At 33.9% G+C, this 21,013-nt stretch overlaps 1 pseudogene; it reads right to left on the minus strand.

Annotated features, from left to right (window-relative positions):
- Positions 1-10,572: 10,572 nt before the first annotated feature.
- On the minus strand, positions 10,573-11,590 carry LOC131062492 (wall-associated receptor kinase-like 9; annotated as a pseudogene).
- Positions 11,591-21,013: the final 9,423 nt, after the last annotated feature.

Raw genomic sequence — 21,013 nt, forward strand, 5'->3', positions numbered from 1 at the left:
AGGCTTGATCAGGCAGTTGAGGAAACTCTAGGGGCTGCAACTTCTCAGATGGATTCTATGAAACACCTATTTACCATAGAGGATATGAAAATACAAAAAGCATGGCCTAATGTCAAAGTAAGACATGGGGCCTGGCCTCCTAGGTTGATGAGTAAGAAATGTAATTCACCCACAGAATGGATTCCACATCAGAAGGGGTGGATCAAAGCCAATTTTGATGGGGCAGCTCAATATGGAGGGGGTTTGTCAGGGGTGGGAGTGGTTTTTCGAGATCACAATGGCAACATTAAAAAATCAGGAGCTCAACGTATCAAACAGGGCACCAACAATGAGGCGGAAGCTTATGCAGCTTGGTTGGCAACTCGATGTGCTCAGAATATGGGGATTAAAAAACTACATCTAGAAGGGGACTCATTGATCATAATCCAGGCCATAAAAAATGGTCAAATTAAAGCATGGCACCTGCAAAATTTTATCTCACTAATTTTAGAGGATTTGAATCACTTTGAAGAAGTCATGGTTAGCCACATCAGACAAGAGGGTAATACAGAAGCAGACAAATTGTCTAAATGGGCTCTATCCTTTAATCAGATTGAGGATACTTTTTTTGAAGATTTTCACGGCAAGTTGGATTTAGAATAAAATTGGCTATAATTCAAAATCTAAATGTTGACAAGATAGTGTCATCTCATGCTTACAAACAACATAAGATAATCTTTGTTTCCTGAGTACATATGTGATTTATGTGAATCACAATTTGATGGTCATTAATCCTTGCTTTGTAATGATTGGCAGTTTAAGTGTGTTACTCCTCAATTTTTTGTTTTTGGTGTGCGTGAATGATGGCAATGGCAGCAGTGATGTGAACCGTAACATGTGATTCCTTACAACAAGCTCCTGATTATAATGTTTCCATCTATGTGAGCGGGTGATGACGTGATATTCACAAGATCAAGTATTAACTATCAAGAGTCGTGATAGTAATGTGATTGATTACTCGCACAAACCAACTTTCTTTTTAAAGAAGCTAAATTTGATGCATTTCATTGTTCTCCTGTTAGCTGTCTTGTGTGTTTTTTATGTGCAGGTGTTGTTTGGCGAAAGGATGGAGGCCACGTTCACCTTCCAAATGAAGAAGCAGCAGAAAGCGCTATATGGGCTAGTGGAAAATTGAAGACTCAAACTATTGCTCAAATGCCCATCAGAGGAGGTGATAAGTGCGATGCAGGGGACGCTGGGCTTCTTCTTCCAGCAAGCTACTCATCAGTGGAAATGCAATATGGATATAGCTGCTATGATTTTGGCCTGGGGCCTGGAATTAGGGATTGTCGAGCAGGATATTCGCTGGGTCGTGAACTCTCTTTTTGATCAAGAGCTAATATCTAGAATGGATTATGTTCTTGAATGGACGCACTCGGGACATGGTTTTCATTTTGGCGAGTGCTTTGAGAGTCAAATCGCAATGGAAGATTTGGGGTTTGTTCCTTTTGTGCGATGGTCGAATATGGTAAACCAAAGACTCTATCTAAGTCATATCAGAGCAGAGTGGAATTCGTTAATGGAAGCTATTAGAACATATCAACATGCGCAAGAGAGGTGGAGGCCATGGTTTTTGAGTTTCATTCCGAGGAAATGACGAAGTGCGAGACAATGACCAGCTCAGGTTTGAAGTTTGAGCGTGTGAGGTTTTTTCTCCTCTAGTTTGAATAGGAGATTTTGCCTACAAGTTTTTGTGTTTCTAGCTCGGTCTCGGATGCAGCTTCCGGTCCTTCATGGTGTGAATCGTTAAATGTCGATATGAATATACTATTTTAGCAGGACAATTTAGTAGTTAAGGATGGTGAGCCATGGTTTTTTGCGGCCCAAGCCCTTTCAAGGGTTTAAGCTATAGTCCCTTTTTGCAATATCTTTGTAATGTACAGGGGCAGGCAAATCTCTTTAAAGTATGCATGTAATACTCTGGGCTTAAGATAGGCCCCTTTTGTATTGTAATCTTATATTTTCATATATTAATACAAAAAATCTATATTACCGACCAAAAAAAATAAAAAATAATATCAATATTACATAAATGTTTTAATATTATATTATTAATATATATAGTAAATTGCTACCAAGGGGGTAGCTCCCTTTTATTTATGAAAAATCAAGTACATAGATTGTGCAACAAAATGTGAATAGCTTCAACAAGCAAGCCATTATTGCACTTTGCCACAGTATATGTTTCTCCTCTCGCAATGCAATCCCGAACACATTAGTAGGGAAGAATTTGATTTAGATGTGAGCTAATTAGGTCTTGAAGAATGCATAAATGATAATAGAAATTGTTGAAATAGAATTATAAACTCATAGAAAACCACCAAAATATTTAGAAATGGAACAAAGACATAGAAGTGCACTTGTGACATCAAGAAGAGCCCAAATTTTCCCGACACAAATGGAGAGAATCCTGGTCCTAATGGTGTCCAAACTAATAGAAAGGTTCAAAAAAGAACTCAAGAGGTCCTATAAGCTCGTTTCTCATAATTCCAACCAAAAAATATTAGACACGGGTGGAGAGCAACCTAGTTCAGGTGTTTCTACCCATTTGAAATCTAGAGTTGTTTGTTACAATTTTCTATGCACTTTTGTAGTCTCCTTTGTTGTTAGATTTGAATCTACTCAAGCACAAAGAGAGGAAAAATTGTTGGGGTTATATAGGGGTTTGCCTTAATCAAACACCCATTTTGTTGTTTCCATTTCTACTAATAGCCACACTAGATCTAAGATAAAAGTGTGTGCTTTGAACCTTAAGTGTGTAAAAGATTGTGACAATCAATAATTTGCATAAACATAAACAAGAGCCCTACTAAAGTGTGTTAGAGTGAACCCTAAAGGAGGCAATAAAAAGGTGGTGTACAAACCAACTCAAGAATGCATGAACACATGTAAATAACAAGTGAATGAATAAATATTAGTAAACTGAAGATTAAACTCATAAATTTAAGAATGACATGAGACCATATCAAACCTTTGAGGAGAGGTACAAGCTAATCATCAATTAGTAATTCTAGGCTATCATTCTCCATCATTTCTTGAAGCTTCAATCATCTTTGGAATAATGGTGAATGAACAATGTTGAAGACTTGATGTTGTTGATTATCCTTCAAATTTCAAGATGTGTGATCAATTTGGAAGCTTCGTTATCATAAAGATTCTATATCCAAATGAGGAAAGCTACTAGCTTCCACAAGGTTGATTTTTTGATAAAAAGACAACATAAAATGATCATAAACAAAAATCAAGACCTGATTTTGTAACGATAAGGCTAACACTTAAGGGTGAACTCACAAAGCTGGTTCCCACTTTTTGGTACGTCCTAATTTTTGTTGAAATCGTACATTTTTTAGAAAATATAATGATTTAAGCTTTAAGAGGTCCCATTTGAAGTAATTAATTGAAGAGAGTTAAATAAAAGGCTCTTAGATCAAAATTTCTTGGATAGAACCTCTCTACTTCTAAATCATACTTGCAATGGAGTCTCCTTTGCATCTATCAAATGCTAATAAAAAACCAATTTTACATTAGCTTTTGGGGGGTCAAATTAATTCATTTAATTTTTATTTTTTTTAGGTATTTAGTCCTTATTATAAGCTTTCCAAATAGTATAACTTTTAATATATTTAATTTCATTAATATATTTTTATTTTATTTCTTATGAATGTAGGTTTTTCACCGAACATGAACTTCTTTGTTCAATGCATTGGGAAAAATAGTAAACTAATTCAAAAAAATTCAAAAAAATATTTATGCACTAGGTATTGGTGTTTTCTTTCTAAAAAAAAAAAGAAAATTGAATTTTGATATATATAGAACAAGTTATGTGTTCAAACGTACACCTATATCTGAATTATAATTAGTCGAACTTCAAAAATTAATAAAATGAAAAATGTTCAACATAACACTATCAAACCAACTGCATACCCTGGGTATTGATGTTACAAACCAAAATTCAAAAGAATTAAGTTTTTATCACTTAAAGAAAGAAAATTATGCGTTTCGGGATACACATCACTCTTAAAAAATGTTGTTTGCTATAAAAACTACTTTTTGAGGGAGACAGAAAAATCAATAAAATTTTATTCAAACAAATTTGAAAAAAAAATATTTAGAATCTGCAAACAAGATGCTAAAAATCACTAGTTTATACCATCTTCAAATTCTTAACGGTTTAAAAGTTATAGGTGTCGGAAAGTGAAGTTTTTTTTCAAAATATTCATCTCAGTGTCAAAGTTGGTCAAAAAGTGGGAACCAGTATTGTGAATTCACCCTTAAAATATTTGAAATTTCAAAAGATTTTTGCAAGAAATGATTATCGGCCACTTTGGTCCCACCAAAAAATAGGCTCTTTGAAAGTAGAGTGCAAGAGTTGAGGCTCGTGATATTTAGATCCAATCCTAATTTTGATTATTGATGATGATGAAGTACATAATAAGATAATTAAGTGTTAAAATGACATAGGACACATCTCCTTGAGTTGGGCGATAAATTTAAGGTTAGAAATGGTCCTAAAATTTTCTAGTTACTGAAAACTAAAGCAAGTGTTAAGGAGAGTGTGAAATTGGGCTCATAATTAAGGAGTACAATTTATGACACTACATTTAGCCCTCACTTTAGTATTCATAGGATATATGTGAATATGCAAGCTAAATTGCATAAAAGTAAACATTCATGAAACATGATACTCAAAAGGATGCACAATGAATCCCCCAGTGTAGTGATGTGTACAATACAATGTTAGGAATTGTATCTTGCAAAACCACTCTATTCATGAAATAAAAATCACCTACAATGTTTACTAAGAGTGATGAAATTCGAGGGCAGATATATGCCTCCTACTTCTTCTTGCTTCTTATGTAGGTAGAAACAAGTTATCATGTTGACCACATTGAACTATGAAAAGAGGTGATGGCAAATGGTTTCAATAGGGCCATTTAGAAAAATAATACAATTCCTTTAAGATAATTTGGTATGAATGAGAAGAGAGTCACAATTCCAACACAACAAATGGCATCCAAATCAATTTTCTCTAGCTCAAGTTATGATGAAATGATCGAGATGTGCTAAATTAGGGGTTTGAGAGAATTTTACCTTAAATAGTGAATTTTTTAAAACTTTTTACTATTCATTTGTCTTATTTAGTATTTTCATCATTCTATATGGGTATGCACTAGCGTGCAAGTAAGGATGGAATGTAGACGAGCATATCAACCACCCATACTTTAGATGTTCAAGTGGCATGTCAGAGAGGGCATCTAGACCCATGGGGTACGCCACACTGACCTTGTTGTGTGTTTGTTCTTCATTTTGTATTCATTTTTTATTTTTTTAGGTTTACATATATGCAAAATGACATTTTTTAAGGCTCTAGTATCCATTTTGGAAGCCATAGGCCAAAATGGGCATCATAGTCTAGATTGGGAGCTTATGCTCATTTTGGGTGCCTAAGTCCACACATGTTCATGGTATTTTGCATGAAACTTGGTGATTTTGTTAGAAACTTGATGATGTGATTTGAGATTTATACTGATTAAATCTCTTCAATGTTGTTACGAGCCCCTCTAGTGATGCAAGAACATGCAAGTAATCGCATATACAAGTTATTACGTGACAAGGCACATTCTATATCATGAGAGGGTATGAGACATATATAAGATATTAGGCTATGGTGGGTTGACACCATGTTGATGATGAGATTCCAGAATGTGAAGTTGATGATTTTGATGGAGTGATGGGATGGGGGACATAATGGTCACATCAGAGGATACTATATAATTGGATTCTACATAATTGGATTCTACATCTTCCAGTGGGAGGCAATACCATGGATTTAGTAGGACCATGCACACTTAGCATCACTAATGAAGGCCAAATATATTACATATGTTGGGTTATACCAAGAGATTCAAGAGGTTGCATCTATATACGTTGGATGCTACAAAGTACTATGGACATTCTTGTCTTGTGGAAAATACTTAGATGGGCAAGGTAGAAAGTTAAATTGGGCCTCATACATACTATCTAGATGGACGAGAGCACTGTAACCATCTTTGCATGGGGACAAATCATGCTAGTGCAACTCTATTATGATCTTAGACAATATGTTCACTTTGATGAGGCACACAATTTGATGACTTGCACAATTATCTAGGCGTTGGCATTCAAACATATTACATGCGTGAGGCCAGTGAGATACTTGATTAAGATCGATTGGGTGAGACCTCTAGAGAACACATTTTTATCCATCAAGAAGAGCATGACAAAGAGGTGATTTACTGCATTAGAGAGTTATATTTGATAGATTAGATCCTACAGACATCATATGAAGGTTGTATAAGACTATGAGAGCATGTACATGCATCCTAAATTAGCTAGCATAGATGCAATGATATCAACTTTTGGTTAGTTGTTATAAGTACATCGGTATGCTATTCTACTTCGACCAAATGACACAATAGTTTGGTCAGATACAACACGATCCTCATCCAGTACCAACATACATGCAGTCAACTCACAACATAATGAGACCTAGAGACAAACCCCAACTGATTACACTAGATGTTGCTGAGTGATCTAGATGATGAGAAACGAGATGCTTTTCCAGTATTTGATAAGGATGATGTAGGTGTATCTCGAGGATACACTAGATGGTGGAGAACTACTTGTCTTGCCCTCATGTTTCCTAGGCCATGGGCTTATTAGAGACATGACTCGGAGGAGGACAAGGAAGATGAGGATAGAGATGGAGATGAAGAGGATCGAGATCAAGATTAGGATCAGGACCCATGGATCGTAGAGGATATGGGGAGGAGATCAAAGGATAGAGTGGAGAGGGATGATGATATACCATTTGCGAGACCTATCTCAATCACGTGTATCATGATCAAATGTTACCCTCTTCAACCAAGAAACCAATCCATTACAAGCATGTGGAGACAAGTAGAGTTGCTAGTACTATGCCCCCAACTATAGTAAAGGTTATAGTGTCAAAGGCTCCTACCACTTCAATTGATCCTATTTGGTGAGATAGAGATCTAGGTGAGACATTATATATATGCATTGATTTATATAATATATGTTAGCTTTTGATTTTGATATCAATGAAGAGATGTTAGATTCCATACTTGTTTAATTTCTTATAGTAAACATGTGAGGATGGTGTGACTTCGTGGATCATGTCATATTAGAGATGGTCTCTTTTGTAGACACCCAACAACCAGTGCAAGTTACTCATAGGCCTTTACATAGTGTGAGGAGACATGAGGACATCTTCAAGCATGTGGTATAGTTAAGGAAAAAATATTAGGAAATAATGACATATTTCTCTCATGTGGATTCCCTACAAGATGAGGTGGAGTGAGTGAAAGCTAAGAGAGATCAACTATAGTGTGAGAAAATGAGGGTCATGGTAGAGGTAGTGGAGTTGAGAGGCCTTCTCCAAGGACTACATACATAGAGTAGCACTAGGAGTTACTCACGATCTATGACATCACACAAACATACATCCATATCATTGCCACCACCACTAGGACATGAGGGTTTAGCTAGTAGCCATGCCTAGGGTGATAAGACATGTTTTTATTATACACCACATTTTTTTCCAGTGGTAATTTTGTTGCATATATTGTATTGAAAGCTATTGCATATATATGATGATGATGATTGTGTTTATGAGATGCTTTTCATAGATGTATCATGTGATTTAATGCAAAACATTGTGTTGTATTGCTTTCATTAAATACAAAAATGATCCAAGAAACCATAATGATGAACATGTATGTCTAAATTAATACAATTGTGATTGAGTAAATAACCTAATGACATCACTTCATAAATACCCCAATCATTAGTGTGAAATGTGTGCTAATTAAACAATTTATCATTAGTGCTTAATTAAATGCAACAAGTGATGATGTACTGTATGCATGTTAAGTTAAATTTCAATATGATCTAGCTAACATGTATCTAACTAAATATTAATATTGTACATGAAATACTAAATTATATGCTAACACAAATGACGTAATTTCTTAATCTATGAAAAAGAAACTATGATATGAATCCAAGGCAACCTTTAATTTTTGTCATTGATTTGAAGGAAGCAATGTATAACTAAATAGAAAGAGATCCTAGCTATCTAAAATAACAAGCTTTAAAGATGAAAATGCTAGCATACCATTCAGTAAAGATAGAGAAAAGGAGATTAAGCATAATGTCTACATAAGTGCATAACATTGATGGGTTCCTTGAGAGGCATACTATCCATTCCTACTAATGTGTAGGCACTCAATCCATAGACTTCAATGGTGATGTATGACCCTAACAAGTTTGGGCTAAACTTCATTTTTTGACCTAGAGGAGTGTTTATGTTGTGTTGATTCTCATAGAGCACAAAATCACCAACCATAAAGGATCATTGAATAAATCGTTCATTATAGCTTCGTTGTATGGTCTTTTGATAAGCTTGTAACATTGTTCTCAAACATTTCCATTTTTTTTACAAATCTTTCTACCTTGTTGTATTGCATGGCTCACATTGAACTATAGGTTAATATATACATGATATAACATCTAGGAGACCCAAAACACAACCAAAAGTCCTTAACTAAACTAAACCTAGTGTGAAAATGTCCTAAGTGGAGAACTAGCTAGGAAATGAACTAATTAGATAATGTACCATGTTAATATTGATAATTGTAAAAAATGAAGACACAAGGGAATTTGAATGGTTATTAAAGAATTGAAGTGTCTCCAAAGCAATTATTTATGGTTGCATGCATATGTGCATCAATAATGAAAATGAGCTTCATCCATCATATTCTTCTTGTTTAATTTCTTGTCCATTTCATTGTCAATTTGTCCCTTGCATTTCATTCTTGGGTCTTCAAGGTCTTCCTAATTAGTATGTGGCAAAGAATAATTACCCTTTAATTCCAAATAATATCAAGATGTTATTTCAATGACTAGATACATGATTGTTGAAACATTATCCAATAAGTAAGTGTTATAGATGATTGTGATGCACAAATTCTCTACTAATTGTCCGAGTAATAATTCATGTAAGTAGTAATAATAACTATAAATAAAGGATATTTAGTAATTTCAGATGCCTCTAGAATGAATTAGGGCAACCTCTTTAAATAGAAGACCGAGGATCAAAAAAATAAATTCTGTTATATTGACTTGGCACACAATGATAATACAAATAAGTTAAAATGACCCTAAAGTAGAACATAAATTTAAAAAATGAATGTGTCATTTCTACGAATGAGTGTGATTGGGATCACTTTTACAACCATGAATCTAATAAAAAGTATAAACCTAAACAGTAAGATTGACCCTTGAAAAAGCTCTTTCTCAATACTATCAAAATGAACATCTAGGCATAAAATTTTCACCATTATACAACCATTGTATTTAGGCATCATCCTATTCAATAGTTAAATAAAAAACATCAATTTCACACCTCTTCCATTCCAAAAAAAATGCTAAATATTTCTCCTATTTATATTAGTTGAAATTTATCTTTTACAACATTAAGAAAATGTTGTGTGATTAATGATATAGCCAATTGTTTAAGTCTTGCTACTTGACCATCAAGACCCTCCATGTGTTTAGTCGACCATATATCCATCTCTCCATCTAGTGAATGAAAAAATTATAAAACAAAAAAAATGATCTTTATTCATTCAATAGATTACAAAAACTTCTTGATCACATGATCAAAGATCAACTATCAAATGATTAGAGACAAAGAATTCATTACAATAGCCTCATTATATAGCGGTCTTGGCCAAATCAAAGGATAACTAAAAATAGAAGAGATCCTCCCCGTGTTTAGTCAACCAAATATACATCTCTCCATCTTGTGAATGAAGAAATTAGAAAACAAATAAAATAATTCTTTATTCATTAAAGGGATTACAAAAACTTCTTGATCACATGATCGAAGATCAACTAATTAAATTATCAAAAACAAAAAATCATTACAATAGCCTTATTATATAAAGGTCTTGTACAAATCAAAAGACAACTAAAAATAAAAGAGATCTTCCTTGTGTTTACTGTTTAGTCAACTATATATACATCTCTCTATCTAATGATTGAAGAAATTAGAAAACATAAAAAATAATCTTTATTCATTTAAGAGATTACAAATATTTCTTGATCACATGATCAAAGATTAACCGATCAAATTATGAAAGACAAAAAAATTCATTACAATAGCCTCATTATATAGATGTTTTGGACAAATTGAAAGACAATTAAAAGAAATGACATGCATGAATAGGGATTCGTCTAATCTGGCTCCAAAACCGCGCTATTGTATGACCGATAACTTTCATGTTATGCGGACACAAAAACTGTAGAATAGACATAGAATGACTGTGAGACTCGGTAGAAGTGTTGTGACCACTATCCCCAACTATAATATAACATGAAAATTTAACGATGTACGACAAAACGTTTTTGGAGCCAGAATAGCTACCGCCCATGAATAGTGGGAGTGATTAACTATTCCAACAGTGAAGGCTAAGCCTGGCTTCGCCAATTCATTGATCTTACCACTTGCACATCAAGGAAGGGTAGTGATGCTGGATGAGACCAACTTCGGCACATGTTATTGTTTGATGCCCCTGACTTAGTTATGTGATGGAACTGAGAGGAAGATGGAAATGGGGATTCTCTATCTCTCTCTCTGCTCTCATGTGATGTTGTGGCAGCACTAGCAGCAGATCTTATCCAAACAAGCTCCTCCACCACTTGTTTCATGGATGGTCTCCTCCTTCCTTCCAGTTCAAGGCATTCTCTGGCCAGCACTGACACATTCTCCATCTCTGCCTCATTACTGTCCTTGGTGATCTTGGGATCCAAAATCTGTGTCAAGCAGTTGCAGTCAATTTTAGAGATAAACAAGGCTGATAAGAGGCACTCCTCTTTAAGCTTTTCAAGAATCAATGACCTCAAACCTGTGAGAAGCTCCACCAGCACTACCCCAAAGCTGTAAACATCACTCCTATCCGTGAGCTGAAAAGTCTGAAAGTACTGGAGATCCATGTAACCTCTAGTGCCCATCACATCAGTTGTCAGATGGGTGTCATCTGCAGAGAGCAAACGAGAAATCCCAAAGTGTCCAACTTTTGGATTAAATGTCTTGTCCAAAAGAATGTTGGAAAATTTCTCATCACGGTGAAATATGGGCTGTGCTGCTGCTGAATGCAGATAGGCCAATGCCTCTGCTGTTTCAATGGCATATCCAAACAGCAGAGGCATTGGCATATCTGCATTCAGCAGCAGCACAGCCCATATTTCAATGTAGGTGTTCAAAAAGTGTCCCATTTTCAACAAATTCATATACCAGCAATGGTGATTTAGTTTCTAGGCAACAACCAAACAATTTCACAACATTTCTGTGATTAATCTGTGAGAGTATGATAACTTCGTTGATAAACTGATCGTCCTCTTTTACGTCACAAATTTCCTTGGACTTTTTAATGGTCACAACTGAGCCATCTGAGAATATGCCTCTGTATACACTATACAGTGCCATAGCCACCACTTCCCAATTTCATATGATCTGAGTAATTCTCTGAGGCATTTTGCAGCTCCTGTGCAGAATATATTCGTAGACTTTGTCTTCCCCCTTTGGAAGCTATGTACTGCTGCAACTGTATCCCTCCATTGTGTTGGAAATACTTGGCCTTTACAAGCTTCATATTACGTTTTCTCAGCCAACACAGTATTCCACAGGCTACTAAAGAAATTCCAACAAACGAAGAAATTGACCCTGCGTTTAATACACTTTTCTCTTATTAGATGCTTCTATCACCCTCGAGCTAGACAATGTGATATCAGTCAAATTCATTTGTGCTGAATGATAGATGTTTTTGAAACAAACCAGCTCTGTGAATTCATGTTATAGTTTCTGAACCAAATTTATTAAGTTATAAGTAGAATTCACAAGAATCTATTTCTACACAGTTGAATCCTAATAAAATATCTCTACATATCAAACTCTGTTATTATCAAGATAAAAGAGAGTGGCAGCATAATCATCTATGATTACTAAGGTGATGGTATTATTTGAGCTTGAGGGTTCGCATCTTGTTCAGTTCTGAAAGCCATCACCGACATAACCCTCATTCGTCTATATCTGCATGTAAATTCATTATCTATCTATTAGAGGTTACTCTTAAACCACACTAAGCGATATATTAAGTCTAGAGAATGTCAGTCAATTTTGAGTGTCTTAACACTTTTAAGTTTAAAAGTGTAAGTTTAGTATATGTGATTTAAACCGTTCGATTACAAAACAATCTGTGATAACACAAAAAAATAGAAAGCTTTTCAAATAAATGTACAGTTCTATTTTCTTTTAATGAATACTGTCAATATTATCATTTATTAATAGTGTTACACATGATCAAAAGAGATGGTGGAAAAATCATATCATGAAAGCCTCAGATTTCAGAACAAAACATAATTATTCAGAGAGCATTGAGGGAGGAGGGACTCTAATCTTCTCAATTATCTCATAGATGAGCGAGGTCTGAATTGTATACAGACAAGAATATAACATTGATCTCAGTCCAAATAGAAATTTCATTATGATAGACAGTAAGCAACCAGTTGATGGGTAGTTTTCAAATAACTGGATTTAAGTGTTAATGGCTGAGAGGTTTCTTAACTATACTTTAAAGATTGAGCGGTTGAAAGTTTGCCTTAACTGTGAAGGTCTTATGAGTTGTTTTATAAAGTTCTCACGAATGAGAGATTTCACTTTCTTAATGACTAGGATAGAGTTATTTTTAATTAAATATTAAGAATTAATGGATTTTGGTAAGTTTATAATTCTTTTAGGGTTCTTTTAATTGAACATGAAGAATTATAAGGTTTGAAAGATGTAGAGGTTATTTTAATTTAATATTAAAAAATAATGGATTTTGATAAGTCTAAATGATTAAATAATAAAAAAGATTGTGGAAAAAGTTATATTGAAAAAGTCTAAATGAGGTTGATTTTATAACAAAATACAATTATATAAAATTTCTATTTGGTCAGAGCAAGAATAGACAGAAAGATTTTTTTGATTTAATATGAAGAATTGAAGGCTTTGAAAGATAAATGGTTAAGCATAAAGAATTAAGAGATTTTTTTGACTCAAGATGAAGAATTGAAGGATTTGAAGGATGAAAGGAGGATTGATAGATCTCACTGGTAGAACTACTACCAAATAAAGTCATGTAGTTTCCACAATCCATATAGATGTGTAGCATATTTTTTACTTACTCTGTGTGCAATTTTTTCATCATCAATGTTGTGAGTCATACTACACTATAGATCCGAAACATTAATGATGAAAAAATTGCACACAATTTAAACCAAAAACTTGCTACAAAACTACCAAATAAAACAAATCATAAAACACATTGTATTTAGCTTTTGTGGATTTGATTGTGTAATTTTTTTTTGTATCAATGTTTCAGAACCATCATCAAGATGAGAGACCTCAAAGAGTTACAAAATGATGGTTCATGTAGTGCGACCCGAAACGTTGATGCACAATTTTTTAACACAGTCAAATCCAAAAACAATGAATAATCATACTAATAAAATAAATTGTTATGATTTTTTTTTAAAACATGGAACATACCTGTACAACCTGTGCCATTAGAATAGCCTTTCCCCTGATACCCAGGAGAGCATTTGCAGAGGCTCCCATCCCCTGAAGTTGAATCAATGCATTGAGCATGGGCATCACAAGAATAAGCCGGCGTTCCTTTCACTACAGAGCAATTTCCATTACCAACAGTCCAGTCAAGTCGAAGGCCATAACGACCTCTGGAAAAGAAGCACTTTTCATTTTCTGGTACGCTCCATGTCTGAGGATCCAGCACAGTTGAGAACCCACATGCTCTTGCAGCATTCTTAAAATAAAATCCCCTACCTGTGAAATTGATAAACTTCCAATAGCCTGGAATGCCTGCTTCACAACAGCCATAACAATTGCAGTATTGTGGGTCATACTGATTCAAACAAGCAGCTTGGCATCTCCCCACAGGTGAACTTGAGTCACTGAAAAACCCAACTGACCTACACCCAATAACTGCAAATCTGTTGAGGGATGAAATGGTGAAAGGCCCTTCAACAGATAGACTGAAGAGTACAGATGCATCGTCTGTTCCATTGCAGGACATGGCTTTCAAAGAAGTAGAATTTATTACAACATGCCCACCATAATTTATGTCTGTGATCTCAAAATCCCCACCTAGAGTGGGAAGAAATGGGGCAGATTGGTCCCCAATGGACTTGCATTTGATCTGAAAACCAGGGTACCCTTGATCCAAAATGGGTAGTTTACATTCATCGATCCACATCTTTCAGGGACACATTTTGAAGCTGCAAATGCCACCAAAGACATCTAAACCAGAGACAACCAGGGATGCATTTGAATTACAGAGCTTTTACAGTCCATGAAAATAGGCTTTAGAAAACAATGTGCTGATGGGTAGTGCTCCCTTGATAAGTAGTCTGAGAAAGATGTGAGATTACGCTTGCGTGTGCAACGTTTTCAGCAGAGTTGAAATGTTAGAAATACTGTATTTAGGCCACAGGGAAATTGCTGTGGAATCAAGGTAACCACCTTGCTGTGGAATCAAGATTAGCCAACTCTGTCATGATCAGTATTGTTGTAAAGCTTAATCTCTGTTTGACTTTATGTTAAATATTACATATGCTATTCATCATACTAGATGCCTATCTACTATTAATTAACTGAAATTTAAAAATCTGTTTTAGAATTTCCATTAGTTATTATACGCAGCTGTATCTGTATCAGCTGGATAGACTAAGCCAAATCTATGTCCACTACTAAACTAGCATCTAAATGAGGTGCAATGATTACGTCGATAGTAATTTATATCATGTCTATTAGAGAAATTTGAATTACAATATCTGACAAAATGCCCACTTCTATTATGCTTTGCTAGATGTTTATAGCTTGTATAACCTCTGTGAAGCAAATTCAAAAGCTTTTTTGCAAATGCAATGTAAGCAATTTCCCTCTTGTAGGAATATTGTTTTGAGTCTTGTTCGCAGACTGAAAATTCTGTACATATAAAGTAGAAATCTAATCAGCACGATATGAATTCTTTGGGCTTGTTTTATGTTTCAATGAATGAACTTGTTAAAAAATATAATTGCATTACAACATCAACAGTAGCTAGTACCCATTCAATACCAAGATAATAATTCTATTGTAAAAATTGTCATTAAAAATAACCTCCAGCAAGAAAAGAAAAATAAACAAAAATTTAAAACCACCAAATAAATGTAAAATTCATTTCAAAGTTCAAAATATCTCTACATGAAGAAACAAAAAAAATCTAACACTTATATTACAATGATATCATATACAAAAGCAACCATAGGTAAAACCATAGAAACAATTCCTTCATTTAACAAAGAAGTACAAAATTGTTTTTGAGTGAAGCAAAATGCAATAGAAAGTAATATGGTGGCCTACATAGAAAACCTCACTGAAACTATAGCAGGTGACTTACCTCAAGAATCTACACCATTTTCTGTAACATTTTATAAGGCCAGTGAATTGGAAAACCTAATGCCATTTTATATCTTTCTTATAATTGTTTTGTTCGAAAGGGTTTTGGTATAGCTTCAAAACATGCACAGAGATCCATAGCTTGAGGCGTTGACTTTTTAAAATTTATTTTCTAATTTAATTATTTATTTGTTTTTCTTGATCTTGAAAATTTTTACTATCTATTTATTATTATTTGCTTTGTACAACTCTGATACACCATTTCTTAGTATTGAGTGGGTCCCAGCCACTATTGATGCTATAAATGCAATGACAATAGAGCTAATTTCAAATATTGACTCTTAGTGGTCCATCAATAGTTTAACAAATACAGATTCTATTACAAAAATTGACAATCAAATTGGTAGTATGACTTTAGAAGAATTTAAACTAATCAATCATCTATGAAATTGTTAAACTTACTATGAAAAACTTATAATGTTTAAATGTTGAAAAAATATGATAAGAATTTTCTAAGTTCAGAAATTCTTAAAATATTTATTAATAATTTTTAAAAACTAGTAGAATAAGCACTAGAAATTTTAAATATGTCAAATTATATCCTCCTAGATATTAAAGTTTCAGATTTCTTTACAAACAATATTTATTTTTTTATAAAATTGCCTAAACTTATATTATTAATATAAAGTACATATATAAATTTACAACTAAAGCTTCCACGTAAGAAAAATGGTAGCAACAGAAGTCCACCTTACAACAAACTGTTTACAGAGAGTACCATGAAGTAGGCCAAGATACATTAACATACAGGCCAATAGATTATGGATAACATTTACAGAGGCGAAAATTGTAAAAAGCTAGAAAGATATTAACCCAATTCTATGTAGGTATGCACTAATTGAGAAAGGAATGTCCTCCAAAAAGTGTGCAGAGTGCAACATGTTGATCACTTGAATCACCGAGTTGCAGAGTGACTTTCATGTGTTGCTTGCAACATGGACAAACAGGGGGATGCGAGATATGAGTAATTAGATAGAGCAGAGCCCTAAAGACTTCCACCATTTTATCACATAATATCACGCCCATTTGTTTATTGTGGGTGGTAATGGCCTGAGCCACAGTTGCCTGATCTTGTTCGTATAAAGCCCTTTTGAGTACAAGAAACCTGAATTAGTTTGAAGATCTTTGTGGCAAAACAAGACACCCACAAAAGCATCACCATTAAAAGATCATATTCTCTAAGGCAGTTGTTGAGAGTCATATGAAAGCAGCGGCCAAAAGGTGAAGAGCTGCGTTGAGAGAAGAGTATGTGCATGGGAAAGAAAAATGGTTGAACATGCACAAAAACAGAGAGGGCTCGTGTGTGAGGAAGGGGAAGAGACCCCGCAATGAAAAGTAGAAGAGTTGATAGCACGTGAGAAGACAAGAGAAGGTTGCGTTAAATAAAACAGTGAACTTATTATTTGATGTTTGCGTGAGGAGAGTGTGTAACCTACGCAAAAGATGCAAAAGATGTAGATAAGCGTGGTTGGGTGCACAAGGAGAAGCAGAGTGTAATGCTAAAAGGGGAGTGCATAGCAATGCGTGGAGACGGGAAAACCTTTGTAAAGGTGCAAAGAAAGAGAGGTTTGACTGCCGAAAGACAAATAGAAAAACCAGTAACCGCACCTTTTTCGGCAACTGAACTGAAACAACTACAATTTAACGGCGTGAGACCCTTTCCCGATGTGGGGTACCCGGTACCCCACAGGAGATAGCCTATCGGCTAAATATTGGAAAAGAAAAACTTACGTGGGGTACCAGGTACTCTACAGGAGATAGCCTATCGGCTAAATATTGGAAAAGAAAAACTTTTCTCAGACGACAAATGTATATGTTAGTTTAGGGGGAAATTGTTTTAGGAAGATTTTAGGATACTAAAGATATTATCTTTTTTATTAGATAAATGTCTATGTTTTTACGTTGGTCTTTTGTTTTTTCAAAGGTTGAGTTTAGTTTTTTTGGATCAAATTTATGATTATAGATTTTTTCTATATTTAAAAATTCATTCTTGTTTGAAGTGGAATTATGCTTTTCTAAGATTGGTCTACTCTACCTTTCGAACTAACTTAAAGACTTATTGTATTTCTATAATGAGTTACTTCTACTCATGCGAGAGCATATTCTCCAAGGTCAACCCTTGAAAAACAAAGAGAAAATCAGTTAAAGAGTAAGCATTTTATACACTTTTTAGTGCATCAAATTCATATTATTTCTTTAATGTTCTAGAATGAAAGAGTACAAGTGTGGATGAAATATGTATTAGATGATTATAATTAAATGTCTTTAAATGCAAGTACAAAGCAATAAATCACACAAATATATGTGTAGACACCCAAAATTGAACACGTGTTTAGTCAATTTATCTATATTTTGTTAATTCTCCATGATTTATATTAATTGAATAATATCCTATTGGATATTAATTAATTCATGTTTCCTATTTTTCTAAACTCTTAACCTAAGGTAAATGCTTGATTTAATTATTTACCTCCATCCTTAATCTCCTTCCAAATAAATAAAATAAATAAATCTTATTTATTTATGTACCCTTCTCACATATCAAATGCCCCATCACTTTTACTTAACCTCTAATCTAACTCCTAGTCCACTCCTTAATCATGTGCACACACTTATTCTTTGATAAAGCAAGTCAACCCCTCCCCATCACACTAAGCACGTGGCTTTGGTAGCATGTCATATGAGCCTTATCCCCTCAAATATTCAAAGAGATTTTTCATTCTTGTATTTCTTTTATTCCTCCTACCTTGCCTTTATGGAAAGATATCCTTTCACAATCCAAAATACTATTTGCCTCTCTTTTCACCTCATGGTGTCACTTGGCACTATCCTATGAGATGAGAGGACTCTCTCTCTCTCTCTCTCTCTCTCTCTCTCTCTCTCTCTCTCTCTCTCTCTCTCTCTCTCTCTCTCTCTATATATATATATATATATATAACCCTTAACCATTTATGTCTCTCTCAATTCCTTTGTAATTGAGCATCATTATGCTATCAAAATTACATGAGCATACATTAAAATCAATCATCTTGGACAAATTGTTGAAATGAGAGTCTTGATATACCTCATTTTTATGGTATTTCGTGCTAATTTGACCTCTTTTCACTTTATCTTTGATGTTTGTTTGGTTTAAATAACTAGATCATTCACATATTGAGCACAGATTTCTTGCATAGATTTCTAGCATTCATGGGTCATTTAATCTTGAAATTTGGTTGTTTGTAGTTATTTTCATGTTTGCAGGTGTAGAAAGGCAAATTAATTGTTGTTTGGGTGAATACACTCTCCATATATGAAAATACAACCCTATAGGAGCAAATCCATACTCTACGCTTTCTTAATCACAAAAAGGTGAATACACAAAAACTAAGGTGAATGTGCATGAACTCAGTGAAATGCATCTGGAACTAAGGAAAATGCACTAGGGACACAAAAGGCATAGGCAATAGATTGAAGCTGAAGAAGTTGTGAGAAATTTAACATGTAGAAATTAGGAAGAGTAGTACAAATTCAATATAATTGAAAGAAAGGAAAGGTAAAATAGTGCTAAACTATAGAAATAACTACCCAGTGAAGAGAAAAGAGGGAATAAATGACTATTGCATTGTCCATAGGCCTAAAATAAATATTGCAAAGTTTGATAGAGATACTAAACATTACTTTAAATCCTCATCACTATAAAAATTCTCTCTCATATAAAATAAACTAGTCCAATATGATGAATGGTTGAGAAATTGGCAATTTATGTGTCATAAATGAGGCTCAAGATGAGGATTGTTTATATATTTTTTGTGAGAAGTAAAGAATTTAGGTTTATTTGATTTAAATTTAAGATACATTTCTTATGATTGGATTCTTTTTTATTTTTCTTCTCTTTTAATGCCACCCACATGATATATCCCCATTCGATTAGTAAGATATATGGGATAAACACTAAAGATTAGACTATAGGGTTTTGGATATTTTTAATTTAGTTATCACCTCCATAGTTGTAATATCCCCAATCAGGGATACTACATATTTTTAATTGATTTAACTCCATGGAAAAAAAATATCTAAATATAATTTCAAATTAGATCTACTATAAAAAATAATGTGCAAAAATGAATAGTAAATCCTTACAAAGCGAGAAAACAACATAAAAATTCACAAAATAGGTTAATCCTCTTATTATAGTGATAATTAAACTTACAAATAATGAAGTTTGCCAAAATATTTAAGAATAATTATAATAATATTGTGATAGAAATATAGAAAATCTATTAAAAAAAAATAAAATTATAATTCATAGGCACTAAGAGAGCCACCTAAATATAAGACAATCAAGTATTGTAGGAGCGACCTAAATTAAAAAATTTACTGAATCCCAAATATAGTCCTTATATGAAACAACCATGACTAGTTTAGGGGCTTTCATCCTCTAAACAACTATGGATATAAGTGGGTTTCTATCCTGCAATATCTAATGATAGACAATTTAAGATGTCCAATTCATTCAAATAAAATCAATAGATAAACAAGCTTGTCTTCTCTCAAATGTTGTCTTGAATAAATTTAAAGTTTTAAAATTATTTTCCTTTCCCTACAAAATAAACCCACACACACACGCCTTGGTTGATAGTGCCATTATTAAAATGATTAGCTTATTACATAACACTTATGAACCATTATTAAGACACCTAATGTAAACACATACACTTCCCAATTAGTTTACTTGACTATATATGAGAAACAATAAATGGGCTTATGGACCAAATCCAAAATATTATAGAAAAGGGGGCACAATAGTCCTCCCTCCTTGAGATTTCTTTCCTTCAAGATATTCAAATTTGGATTTTTTGAGATGTTGGTTCCTACCCATGTAGTGTCTTTAGTTGGCAAATCCTTCCACATCACTAGACACTCCCTTATGGTTCTATCCATTATCTTTCTTTCCCAAGTGTTCATGATAGATTTTGGTATTATAATGAACCTTCTTTGTTCATCAAAGGTAGAAAGTCTTTGGATAGTACAATGTGCTACCCTATTGCATTTCAAGGTAGGAAACAATAAAGATATTTTTCATTCTATTTTCTCAAGTAGCACTATTTTATAGGCTACTTCTCCCACCATTCTTATAATCTTGTACGGTGTTGACGATAAAATCTAGGTTTTAACTTCTCTTCTTCTTTCTTCTTTAATGAAGACCACTTATAGGGTTTTCATCTAAGGTAAATCATGTCCCCAACTCCAAATAACTTTTTTGGTATGCTACTAGTTTGCATAGATTTTCTACTTGTTTTGGGTATCTTGAATATGGTCCTTGAAGGATCTCAACACCTCTTGACTCTACTTGACCATATATGTTGCTCT

This window comes from Cryptomeria japonica, chromosome 1, assembly GCF_030272615.1.
Source record: "Cryptomeria japonica chromosome 1, Sugi_1.0, whole genome shotgun sequence".
In the NCBI taxonomy this organism is placed as follows: domain Eukaryota; kingdom Viridiplantae; phylum Streptophyta; class Pinopsida; order Cupressales; family Cupressaceae; genus Cryptomeria; species Cryptomeria japonica.